Raw genomic sequence first — 13,886 nt, forward strand, 5'->3', positions numbered from 1 at the left:
CTAGCCTTACCTGCTTATGTTCTGGTCCAGCATGAACTTGTCTAACCTTTTCTTGAATCCCTTAAGGGTGCTTTCTCCTATAACAGCCTCTGGAAGTGCATTCCAGATTTCTACCACTCTCTGGGTGATGAAGAACTTCCTTACGTTTGTATGGAATCTAAACCCTTTTAACTTTAGCAAGTGCCCTCTCATTTTCTTCACCTTGGAAAGGGTAAACAATCTCTCTTTCTCTGCTAAATCAATTTCCTTCAGTATCTTGAATGTTTCGATCATGTCCCCTCTCAGTCTCCTCTTTTCAAGGGAGAAGAGGCTCAGTTTCTCTAGCCTCTCATTGTACGGCAACTTCTCCAGTCTCTTAACCATTTTAGTCACTCTTCTCTAGACCCTTTCAAGTAGTGCTATGTCCTTTTTCATGTACGGTGACCAGTTCATAGACATCTGCCCTCCAGAAGGAGCTGTTTTACCTATTAGAAGGCAGACTTGAGAATTTCTGCCCTAACTCTGGACTTGTTTTCTGCTATTGCGGTTTTATTTATTTATTTTTCCATTATTATCAAAGAGGAGTACTCTTTACCTCTCAAAAAACTGAAGACCCATACATCTATATGTGGATGCCTATGACACACCCAAATCATGCCCAACGCACACCCAAAAGTAGACATGTTAGAACACTGAGCGCCATATGATTCTGTAAATGGACGTCCATATTAAAACCTTGCCCATGTCTATTCTATTAGACGTGGATTTTTCCGATGTGCATATATGAAATCATAGATGCCTATTCTGTGAATCACGCACAGCCTTTGGACGTCTACTTTCTAATTATTGCTTGTTAAAGTTGTAAATTGTGCTTATTATTCAATCTATTTGGATACCTAAGTTGTTGGACGTCTACATTGTGGATGCCTAACTTTAGGCATCCTTTATAGAATTGCCCCTTTATGTCCAACTAGCAAAGGGGCAGTTTTGAGAAATACAGCTAATAAAAAGAGGGTGGAAGGGTGGGACATCAAGGAGAATATGAGAGGAAACGCAATTCTGGACTTAATTCTAAATGGACTACGAGGACTGACACATTGTAGGCACTTTGGTGAGCCTAGAAAGGCACATAGGGCCACTTAAGCTCACCCAAGGCTAGGCATAGGCATGGTTTCACCCAGAGGTTGCCTTAGGTGAGCTTAGGTGGCCCTAGGCATCTCCCTAGGGTCGTGATAGGCGCCTGAATTGTAGACCAACAAAATGCTGACCCACATTTCAAATAGACACAGCCACTGAACTGATTGTGACAAGGGAATTTCCCTGCCATGACTAGTTTAGAGGCCATAGCAGGGAACCCGTCCCACCATGAAGTTGACCGGCAGGACAGATGCACAATCTCTCTTGCTGGAACCTCCCAAAGCACACCCCCTTGAATGTCCGCAGCAGGAGGAGTGCCTAATTCCTCCTGCCACCCCACCCCTGAAGATCATCGGCAGGAGGGATGCACAGTCCCTCCTGCCGGCCCCCCCTCTAAAGATCAATGACAGGATGGATGCCCACTCCCTCCTGCCAGAACCCCTACATAAAAAATGCCCCCACCCCAACACCCCCCAAGCTTATCTAGATCCTCCTGTACCTTTTTCTTGCAGGCCAACCAAAGGGATGCTTACTCCCTCCAGCCAGCAGGCCCACCTCCGCAGAATGGTGGGCCTTCCCCTTCCCAGTACCTAAGACACTGATTGGCCCAGGTGTCTAAGGCCCTTCCCATAGGAGGGGCCTTAGGTGCCTGGGCCAACCAGAATCATAGGCCTCCCTCCTAGTGAATTCTTGGATGCACTGGGAGTGGCCTAAGACTCTGATTGGCCAGATCCCTTAGGCCACCCTCCATGAGAGGCAGATGCTGAGACTGGGTATCTCATACAGAATCTAGTCCTGATTGTATAAACATTTGGACATGCACCAGCCTGTGATCTTTGCTATATACTGAGGGACAAGGGTACCTCTCATCCAAAGATAAGTTAAATTTGGGGGGGGGGCTTACAATTATTATATAGAGATTGATGATATACTATGATAATATTGAAAAAGAAGTACGCAATGACACCAACGGCGGAGTTTTTCTGACCAAGGATGTGCCTCCTGGTTCAAATTTAAATTCTTTGAAGTTAGGTTAAGTCCTTTGGGTCCTTTTCTCCATCATGTTAGTTAGTGGATATTCTAATCCCTGTATCAATATTTGAATTTTGAATTTTTTCTATGATTTTTTTTAGTGGATTTGATATTATTAGCACGTGACCATTCATTTAAAAAAATGAAAATTCTGCCATTTTACTGCTGCAATAAAAATGGCCTTAGCGTGCAGGAAAAACCCACACAAGGGCACACTAATGCCACTTTTTACCACAATTTAGAAAAGGACCCCTAAATTTCAGAACTACACAAAAGTATGAATATATATTACCTTGGGTCCACCCTTAACTTTAGCATCAAGGTTAATGATGGTGGTGGAGACAGTACAGCTCTTCAGCAGAAGACAACACACCAGGCGAGGTTATAGGCCATAGTGAATCTCTTCATTTACCCACTACAGCAGAAGATCACAGGAGTTAATGATAAAGTTATGAGACCTAGATACAGTTACATGGATCCATGACGTTACAAAACAAATATATTTTTAATGTCACAAATCATTATATTTAAAACAAAAATGTTCACAAAGAGGTCCCTCCAAAAACTGAAAGAACGAAGAAATTGTCCCAGTTGCAATGGGTGCTACTTTCATTTAAAACAAACAAACTTCCAAATACACCTTGGTAAGTCCTTTGTTTATATTATACCTATGACCTTCAGGAGGAAGCTGTCCTTGGTATAGTGCGAGTATTAAGAGAATACTAGTAGTATTTTGAGAGGAGGAGACTGTACCCATCAAAATCTGGTTTATAGTAAGGTGGCTTCCTATCATAGTATGTGCAAAGCAAAACCATTTGAGACACTGTCCCCATAAATAACTCTGAACCCATCAGCACAGTTCAACAGATAATCCAGCAGAGGAGATTGAGAGGGGCATGATCGAAACATTCAAGGTACTGAAGGGGATAGACTTAGTAGATAAGGACAGGTTGTTCACCCTCTCCAAGGTAGGGAGAACGAGAGGGCACTCTCTAACATTGAAAGGGGATAGATTCCGTACGAACATAAGGAAGTTCTTCTTCACCCAGAGAGTGGTGGAAAACTGGAACGCTCTTCTGAAGTCTGTCATAGGGGAAAACACCCTCTAGGGATTCAAGACAAAGTTAGACAAGTTCCTGCTGAACCAGAACATACACAGGTAGGGCTAGTCTCAGTTAAGGCACTGGTCTTTGACCAGAGGGCCGCTGCGTGAGCGGACTGCTGGGCATGATGGACCACTGGTCTGACCCAGCAGCATCAATTCTTATGTTCATATGTACTTAATATGTAAAGGTTATGGAACTGGTTATGCCAGAGCAACTATAAATATGAGCTAGTGTTCAACAACAGTAGAAAATCAATGTAGCTTAATTCAGTGGCTTTCCTTGGAATTTAGAGGAAAAATTCAGTGTACTTACATACTGATTTTGTTGACTTACAATCATATGGCTCTGAAACATGATGCAAAATGATTAAAATGCAAAAATAAAGAATTAAGAAAGCTCAAATCTAGCAGATCAGCTAATCTGTAAGAAATTCATTTCAAAGATTGACTTTTCATTAAATGTGCATCATTTCTTGTCACTCTTAAGCATTTCACATTGATTATCTTAAGAAAATGTTACTGCTGTTTTTGTTTTCCAAAATATAGATCTAACAGCTTGCCGGTACATTTATATCTATTTATTCATTGACTGATATTAGAAGGGTGCAGCCTCAAAATTGTGATTCTCGATCCATGATTTCCCACCTTGGAACCCAAAAATTTGAAATTCGTTACCATTTTTTAGATCTTTGTCTTCCAATTGTAGTTTAGATTTAAGAATCACCTTTGCAACAACACAGAACAATAGTTTTAAACACATAAAGCAATTATATAAGAATTAATCCATTTGAACTAATGGAGTCCCCTTTATCACCAGTTCTGTTTAGGAGTTGATATTCAATGTGGTTTAAACAAATAGGAGAAACTCCTACTTGCTTAAACCACACTGAGAAGACTAGCTGCCAAAATTCAACAGCACTTAATTGACCAATGCCATTGAAAATGGAGAGTGAGGCACAGTGGTTAAAGCTACAGCCTCAGCACCCTGAGGTTGTGGATTCAAACACATGCTGCTCCTTGTGACCCTGCACAAGACACTTAATTCCCCCCCCCCCCCCTCATTGCCCCAGGTACATTAGATAGATTAGATAGACCTGTTGCTTCTATCTCTTCAATATCACCAAAATTTGCCCCATCCTCTCTCAGCACACTACCCTTGAACAAGCTCTCGTAACCTCACGCTTAGATTACTGCAATCTTCTTCTAACTGGTATTCCACAGTGTCACCTTTTCCCTTTGCAATTTGTGCAAAACTCTGCTGCACGACTCATCTTCTACTAACCTCGCTATCCTCATGTTAACCCTCTCCTTAAGTCACTTCACTGGCTCCCTATCTGCTATCGCATACAGTTCAAGATCTTATTGCTGACCTACAAGTGTGTTCATTCTGCTGCCCCTCAATATCTCTCCTCGCTCCTCGCTTCTCTCTTATACACCTCCCAGAGAACTCTGTTCCTCAGATAACTCACTCTTAGCGTTACCCTTCTCCTCCACTGCCAATTCCAGACTTCGTTCCTTTCATCTAGCTGCCCCCTATGCCTGGAATAAATTACCCGAGTTTGTCTGTCAAGCCCCTTTACCTTCCCTTGTTTAAAAGCAGACTGAAAACCCACCTTTTTGATATAGTCTTCAATCCTTAACCCTACTCCTCTGGCTCTCCAAACCAGCTGCTGATTAACCATTCCCCTTAACTGTATCCATGACATCCTGTTTGTCTTGGCTGTTTAGATTGTAAGCTCTTTCAAGCAGGGACTGTTTCTTCTTCTTTGTGACTCTGTGCAGTGCTGCGTGTGGCTGGTAGTGCTACAGAAACAATTAATAGTAGTAGTAGATTGTGAGTCTGCTGAGACAGACAGGGAAAAATGCTTGAGTACCTGAATAAATTAATGTAAACTGTTCTGATCTCCCCTGAGAGAACAGTATAGAAAATTGAATACATAAATAATATTGACTCTGACCATTCTGATCCAGAGGGCGGGGCTGGGACAGAGCCAGCAGTTATACAGGAACTGGCCATATTTAGTCGGTGGCTATAATCCACTGAATGTCACAGGCTTAATATTGTTCCTTTATCTCAAGGGACCTTCAAAAAGTTTCCACACTTTAATTCTTTAAACACTATTGATTAAATATCTCAAAAGCAAATTGCATCACTTTTCCATATAATCACCTTGTTGCCTGACTGACTAGTCACATGGCATTCTACAACACACCCTCTTACCACTTCTCCCACCCCAACCATCTCCAGCGAAAAAATGAAAGTGCAGAAACTTTTTAAGGACCCTCGTACTACTGCTACTACTACTTATCATTTCTATAGTGATGCCAGACATTTATAATGCTGTACATTAAACATGTAAGAGACAATCCATTTATATGTTATGTATTATAGGGAAATTCTATTCATTTAAAAAAACAGAAATATGGAACAATAGTCCACTAAGCTTAAGAGAATCAGATTCATTCCAATCCTTTCACAAAAACTTAAAAACCTGGCTATTTTCAAAATTGTAAGTTCTGTTTATTTCTTCAGCTTTTTAAATTTGCTGTAAACTGAGTCGAGCTTTATTATATGAAGATGACCCGGTCTATAAATTCAAGTTTTAGTTCAGCATGGCCCCGATTCACTAAAGTCAGCGATCAGGGCCTTAAGCCCCTCCCTGTGTAGCACATGATGCACTGGGGCAGGGCCTAAGGCCTGCATTGCTGACAGTGGCCAGCGGAGGAGCAGGAGGGACTGAGTACCTCTCCTGCTCCCGACTTAAAGATAAAGGGGGGTGCGAAGGGGGGAGGGCGACCCGACAGCAGGAGGGATTGGGCCCGATGGCAGGAGGGAATGGGCATCTCTCCTGCCATATTCGTGTGGGGGGGGGGATCATCGGGATCAGCAGGGAGGGAAGGGGCGCTTTGTTGAGGGGGGCGTTTTTTCATTGGGCAGATATTTTGCATGTATAATACATGCAAAATATCTGTGCCATTAAAAAAAACAAAACCCCAAAACAAAAAAACAATTTTGCATGAATTTTGGCACTGTTCAGCATGTTTTTAGGGAATGGTTCATGTGTGCAATGGTTCATTGTAAAGCGATTTAGTTTCCCACTGGTCTCTCAATATCCATATCTCATCAAAATCTCTAATGCTCTTTACTGCACCTTAGAGGTGGAGGCTATAATGCAATATTACAATCTGTTGCACTATTCTGCAGAAAAATGGATGACTTCAGTTTCTAGAATTGGTCATTTGGCTAATACAGTGCATTTGTTAGAAAAATAGCCATTTTCCTCTAAAAAAGACAAGTGTAATTATCATCATATTTGCTGCTGAGTGTGAATCATGCCACAGGCTTACAGAATGCATCAATATAGCATAATTAGTTTTGACATTAGATAAATCCTCAACATGCTATCAATCTAATTAACTATTTACCATTCAAACTGTGTTGAAAGTATGGTAAGATGGCTTTTGTGCTCTTATTACTTATTGAAGGAATATATTTATGCACACAAATTGCCAGAGATGCTGGGATAAAGGCTTTGATCTAATGTACTATCCATTATTGGCTCAGGTACAAGAGACCAGAAAGTACACAAAGCTGTCTGCTGCAGACTGGGGAATAAAAAGGACATTGTTGATACACAGCCAGATTAGCTAACTCAGTCAATATTTGCATAATGCAAGGAGAATTCTTTGCTCTTTGAGATTAGGAATTGAATCTCACCAGAAAACTACTTCCTTGACTGCAAGAGTTTTAATATTTCAGTAATATTTCCACTCTCTTGTGTCAATCACACATATTAGCAAGCTGATAAGCTTTTGCAGGAGAGAATCATGAAAGAATGAACCAGGAAGCTGAGAAAAGCGGCACTATTAACCGTGTTATTCATTTGTTACAATGCATTCTGGATTCTGGTTTGGATGTGTTCAAGCAGTCTCTTATGTTTTGCAAAACTGAAAAAATGTTCACAGAAGTAGAAAGTCATATTTTGGACCAGTGTCTCTCAAACTATGCACCACGGCTCAGTGTTATGCCCCAAAGAGATTCTGGATATGCCAGGAGAGTTTCCAGAATTTTAATTTATTTTAAAAAATTCCCTTCGTAAGTATATACTGCACTAGAGTAGATTGCATGTATGCAGAAGTCTATCAATGATATGAGCATCTGTGTGCGTAAGGATACAACCATACAGACAGGCATCATTGTTTGACATGATTGGTCTTTGAAAACTAACAACAAGTAATTTTAGCTTTATTATTGTATGCAGTAGTTATCCTAACTTGAGCAACAAAGCAATCAAGGCTTTGTTACCATTTAGGATCTTCTTAACTTTGCAAACTTGGATTTTCAGCTCTGACAGAAATTAAATTGGCAAAAAAGAGAATGACTGCAGATGCTTGTCAACTATCAAGACACATTTTGAGTTCATTTGCCCTCAAAAGTAAGCACATCCATCGCATTGATAAGCAATTCTATTCTATCTACTTTAGTTTCACCGTTGTTACAATTACCCATACATAGCTTAAAGAATTATCTCTCAAATAACTCTCAAATTTAATTTTTTGTTGGTTTTGCAATTTTATAATTTCGGTCATAATGTGCCATGAAAAATACTTTTGCTCCGTTCAGTGTGCCAGAGATTACAAAAAAGTTTGAGAGACACTGTTTTAGACCAATCTGACAAGGGAAAGCCTATAAGAGACATAGATACTTACTAATACCTATTGTAACTTAATATAACTTATTTGAGTTACTATTGAAAAAATGCTAATACCAAATTCCTTTCCCCAGGTAAAAAAAAAAAATGAGTAGAATTGCCACCCATCCAAAAAGCATTTATTGATCTGACCTGTGGTTTTCAACCAGTCCTTGGGACACATCTATCCAGTCAGGTTTTCAAGATACCCAAAGGGCCTAATTCTGGACACAACACCTGCAAAACAGATGCCTCATGCATGTCAATCACCGGTGGGCACCATGTCCAGAATCGCATCTATTTTCTTCTACAGATGCCTTAAACGTAGGCCAACATTTTACAGGCCTCCATTTAAGGTATCTGACTCATGCCTACGAGAAGTGGATCAAGGTCTGGCTGGCAAACAGGAAGCAGAGGTTGGCGTAAAGGGCCACTACTCAGACTGGAAAGGGGTCACGAGCGGAGCTCCTGTTCAATATCTACATAAACGACCTAGAGGCGGGAATCAAGTGTGAGGTCATTAAATTTGCAGATGACACCAAACTATGCAGCAGGGCTCAAACCAGGGAAGACTGCGAAGATCTTCAAAAGGATCTAACACAGCTGGAAAAGTGGGCCGAAAAATGGCAGATGAGCTTCAACGTGGGGAAATGCAAGGTCATGCACGTGGGGAAAAAGAACCCGATGTTCACATACAAAATGGGGGGAACATCACTAGGGGTCAGCAACCTGGAGAGAGACCTGGGAGTGATGGTAGATGAAACACTGAAGGCATCAGCACAATGCGCCACGGCCTCAAGGAAAGCAAACAGAATGTTGGGTATCATTAAGAAGGGTATTACAACCAGGACGAAAGAAGTCATCATGCCGCTATATCGTGCAATGGTGCGGCCGCACCTGGAGTACTGCGTCCAGTACTGGTCGCCGTACCTCAAGAAAGACATGGCGGTACTTGAGGGAGTACAAAGAAGAGCAACTAGACTGATAAAGGGAATGGAAAAACTTCCATATACCGAAAGATTGAAGCAGTTGGGACTTTTCTCCCTGGAGAAGCGAAGACTTAGAGGAGACATGATAGAAACCTTCAAGATCCTGAAGGGCATAGAAAAAGTAGGCAGGGACAGATTTTTCAAATTAAGGGGCGCCACAAGTACAAGGGGGCACTCGGAGAAATTGAAAGGGGACAGGTTTAGAACAAACGCTAGGAAGTTCTTTTTCACTCAGAGGGTGGTGGATACGTGGAACGCGCTTCCAGAGGCTGTTGTAGACAAGAAAACATTAAATGGTTTCAAAGAAGGTTTGGATAGATTCCTAGAAGAAAAAGGGATTGAGGGGTATAGATAGGTATAGACCATTGCTCAGGAAATGGGCCTGATGGGCCGCCGCGGGAGCGGACCGCTGAGCAGGATGGACCTAGGGTCTGCCTCAGCGGAGGCAACTTCTTATGTTCTTATGTTCTTATGCCAACCTTAGGCATCCGTAGGTGTGCCAAGACATCTCCGTATGCACGCAAACAGCACCTACATTATAGACATCCTTCACCCCATTGACTTAAAAAAAAAAAGATGTGTCCTGATTGGTCTGTTAGATAATAATAATAATAATTTTATTTTTATATACCGCCTAACCAAAAATGGTTCTAGACGGTTTACAACAAATAAGCACAAGTCATATAGTGGAGAGTACAATTTAAAAGGAAAAAACAATTCAAAACAAAATACATTACATTACATTAGTGCAGTGGTTCTTAACCTGGGTTCGACCGAGGTCAAAACACACCTCCGACTCATATAGCGCTTCGGTCACGTTCAACCATCTATCAGTTATTCAGTGATTTTGATCAAGGCTGATCGTGTACTCGGTTTCTTGATCTATCAATCTGTAACTAACGCCTTATATACATCAATCAATTCCTGATCAAAATATGTGATTTAACTGATAGATGATTGAACGTGACCGAAGCGCTTATGATTCGTGATGATACACCCCCGCTTGTCCATAATTGGCTGCAGGTGATCACGCAACATCGCTTGGCCTATCTGTGCTGCAGGGGATTTGATGCGCACAGTAGTCGAATTGTAACTGTTGTGATGGTACGTCATGTGATACCTATCTTAATATTTTAATCCCTTACTAACTATGTCGAGCAAAATTCGAAAGTGGTCGGACGAATATGTACAATATGGATTCACATGTATAACGGAACGTGATGGGAGTCAGCGTCCTAATTGCTTGATTTGCAATGCCAAGTTGAGTAATTCTAGCCTAGCTCTGGCAAAACTAAGGGAACACTTCCTTAAGCTGCAAGGTGATGGAAAATACAAGAACATAACGCTCGCTGAATTCAAGGTGAAGAGAGCAAGATTTGATGAAAAGGCTACTCTGCCTGTTCTCGGCTTTGTACTGAACTGGTCTCTGAGAGGCAACAGCAGAAGTCACACTGATTTGCAGTAAATTTCATTATTATGTTATTATTATTCGAAATATAGGAGAACTTTTTTGTTTTCAAAATTGATATTATTTTTTCCCTCACTGTATACCTATGTTTTGAATTTGTAAAAATCATATTTTATTTTTTCAATAAAGAAGGGTTCGGTGAACACGCATATGAAACTGGTAGGGTTCAGTACCTCCAACAAGGTTAAGAACCACTGCATTAGTGATTTCTATTCCGCTTGTACCTTGCTGTTCAAAGCGGATTACATTGGAAGATAGCTGGACATTTCCAGGAGATTGCATTACATTGGAAAATTGCTGGTACAGGTTACAAATTGAGGATTCAGATTACGTTACATTGGAAAAATTTCAGGTTACGTTACATAGATATTTCAGATTACATTACATTGGAAAAAATTTCAGGTTACGTTACATAGACAAATATCTGGCTTCCTTACATTGGTAGATAGCTGGTTTCGGTAGGAGATATTAGGATTCTGGTTGATTACTTGGGTTTCCAGTACTTTTTGGGACGTTGAAGATGTGGGCTATACATGGGAAAAAATATAGAGGGGATAGGAATTGGTCCTACAATAGCAAATATGATTTAAAAGAAAAATGCAATTTAAAAGTATGGTTCTAAGCGGATTACAACAAATAAGAACCGACCATACAGTAAAAATACAATTTAAAAGAAGGACACTCACCACTGCCTACAATCGGGATATGTTTTTAGAATCAGGGCCAAAAGGTCTCTCAGTGTTATGTAAATGAATCAAAGGACGCCCAAATTGAGTCACTGTCCAAACCACGCCTATTCCACGTCCACACATATTGAGTTAGGTGTGAGTTTTAACCATGGGTGTCCATGAAATTGTGGCTGCGTCTACAAAGCGGCGCCTACGTCCTTTGGACTCCTAAGTACCAATTATTGCTTGTTAAGACCCTTAATTGGCTCATTAACTACTTAGATTGGATGCCTAAAGCACGCCTAACTTTATGCATGACTTAGGCGCCCTTTATAGAATTGGGGCCTAAATGCTAAGACACCCAGTATAATCTATGGGCGCTTTTGTATTTAACATGCAATAAAAAATTATCACAAACTACTATGGTTAGCGTGTGCTAAATCGGTTAGCGCGCCTTAGTAAAAGGACCCTTTACTTTCTCTAATTGTTAAATTGAGTCTTGGGACTGAGAAGCAATTTTTTTCAGAAAACCTTTTTAATTCACCTTCCATTTTGTCCACAGTTTTCAAAAAAGAGGAATTTAAATTCTGTATGGCCTCCCAGAGTACTTGTAAAGTTATAACGGCTGTTTTCTCAAGCCTCACTACTACAGTAACTTCAGAAGGAACTTTCCCCCCCCCCCCCACATGCCTCACTCACAGTTCTAGATGATAAAAATTCATGCGCAGTGGACACCTTTGATGTTATACTTCCTAGGGAGGAAAGTTCTATCGAAGAGAGGTTCCCAGAAAGCAATGAAGAGGTCTGAAATTCTCCCGGACTCCCTCATTGCTGTTCTCCCTCCAAAAGATTCCTTCTGGGTTGTAGGGGTGCCGTGTGATTCTTGGGACTCAATGAGATCCCGTTCTCACTGCCGCTGCTCACCTGAGTTTGCAGAGTTTGAGCAGACAGATGCTGTGGGCCTGACCGATGACTGAAAATCCTCCAAAGTGGTTTGCCTCATCGGCGGTATCTGGCTGGCCACCGGGACTTGAGCCTTCACCATTCCCTTCCTCTTGCCCATTCTAACGGCAAGAGAAAACCGATAGGCTCAGACTTCGGGACTTCAGGAAAACGGAGAGCACAAGCTCCTCAGTAAAGCACCATCTTGGATCCATCATTATCAGTAGGGAAGATTTTCAACTGTGATTTGCCAAGTGAACATATGTGAAAACCACAAAGTGAGACAGGTAAAAGAAATTAAAAGTACATTTTTAAGCACTTGACCATTATGACCAAATCTCTGACCCCCATTAATAATACGTGAACATTTTAAAAGGGATAAGCAAAATCTAAATTATGAGTGATTATTATTCAGTTTAAAATTTGGAACATTTATGGTCATATTTGTTGTCGGGGTTTAAATTCAAATGCATGTACAAACCCATCTTTTAATTTGGAAAAAAAGAAAGCAGGACAAGAAAATTAATTTTCAATATAAAGACACACCTGAAAACTTTAACAGAAGTGAGATACTCGTAGATGGGCAAATGAGCGCCATAACCTGGTACAGTTTTATGAATAATAACCTCATCACAGAAGTCGTAATGGTTAGTTTTAGATGAAATTTTCTTGTTTGGTGATTATTGCCTATGTAAAGAGTGAAGCTACCAGAGCTTATGTGACTGGTTAATGGTTTGCAAACACACTCTAAGGGCTCCTTTTAACAAGGTGCGGTAGGGGTTTATGCGCGTTAAACCACCTGCCGCGCTAGTCGCTAATGCCTCCATTGACAAGGCGTTAGTTTTATGGCTTGACAAGGCGTTAGTTTTATGGCTTGCCACGGGGGTTAACCCCGCTAGCGCACCTTGATAAAAGGAGCCCTAAGATGTGTTGAGACACACTGAGGCTAAAAGTTGGTGAATTTGCAGTACAAATGAAGTTACAGCTTGTGGCAGTTCTTTATAAATAGACATGTACTTTGCTATAACTGATTGCTGAATCATCCCATGGAAAATCTTACATTGGGATTACTGTCCAATGGGCTGACAAAAAAAATTCATTAGTCAAAGCCTGCTTGTTTGGTTTTACAAAGAATAAAGAGTTCACACGCATTTGGGAGGGAGTTCAATAAACCGCACTGAAACTTAGGCACAGAAAAAATTGCTAGAATAGCATAAGGCATGGATCTTGTACCTAACTTTTGGTGCCAGATTTATATCTGCTAAAACCTGGTATGAATGGCAGCACCCAAGTTAGGCACTGATAGGCAATATTATGTAATTCTTTATGGTATGCCCCAACACATCCATGGCCACGCCCCCTTTTGAGGTATGCGCCATGGGATTTAGGCACTATGCCTTATAGAATAGCTTGCATCGAGATACATGTACCAATTTTAATGAGTGTCAGTTGACATCAGTAATACTTTGGTAGCATCCAAATATTGATGGTTCAGAAGTCATTATTCAATTTATTTGCATGTCAGTCTTGGAAGAACGCTCAAAGCTGGGCGTGCAACTTTCGGTACCATATATAGAATCCAGGGATAGATATATTTCCATGAGTTCTTAAGATCATTCATAACAAATTTGCCATAAGATGAAAAATAGAACAACAAACGGATGCGTTATTTTAAACATCTTTGCTGTATGTGAAAAGAGTAATGGCCCAATTTGAAAGAACTTTTTATCTAATTGAATACACTTTACCTGCATTGGTTTGATGATACAATAATGCATCCACATAAATGCTAAGGGGCTCATAATTGAAAGAGAAAAATGTCCAAAAACTAGCCTAATTCAGCACGTGGACGATCATAAACGAAAGACGTCCAAG

General features: G+C 40.8%; 1 long non-coding RNA gene across 1 annotated transcript in view; it reads right to left on the reverse strand.

Annotated features, from left to right (window-relative positions):
• LOC117363318 overlaps positions 1 to 4,906 on the reverse strand; it is a 32,750-nt gene extending 27,844 nt beyond the window's left edge. The window contains exons 1-2 of the long non-coding RNA XR_004540022.1: positions 4,867 to 4,906; positions 2,441 to 2,563 (exon numbers count right to left, since the gene is read on the reverse strand). This is a non-coding gene — a long non-coding RNA (uncharacterized LOC117363318). The remainder of the gene's footprint in view (positions 1 to 2,440; positions 2,564 to 4,866) is intronic.
• Positions 4,907 to 13,886: the final 8,980 nt, after the last annotated feature.

Source organism: Geotrypetes seraphini, chromosome 7 (genome assembly GCF_902459505.1).
Source record: "Geotrypetes seraphini chromosome 7, aGeoSer1.1, whole genome shotgun sequence".
Taxonomy (NCBI): domain Eukaryota; kingdom Metazoa; phylum Chordata; class Amphibia; order Gymnophiona; family Dermophiidae; genus Geotrypetes; species Geotrypetes seraphini.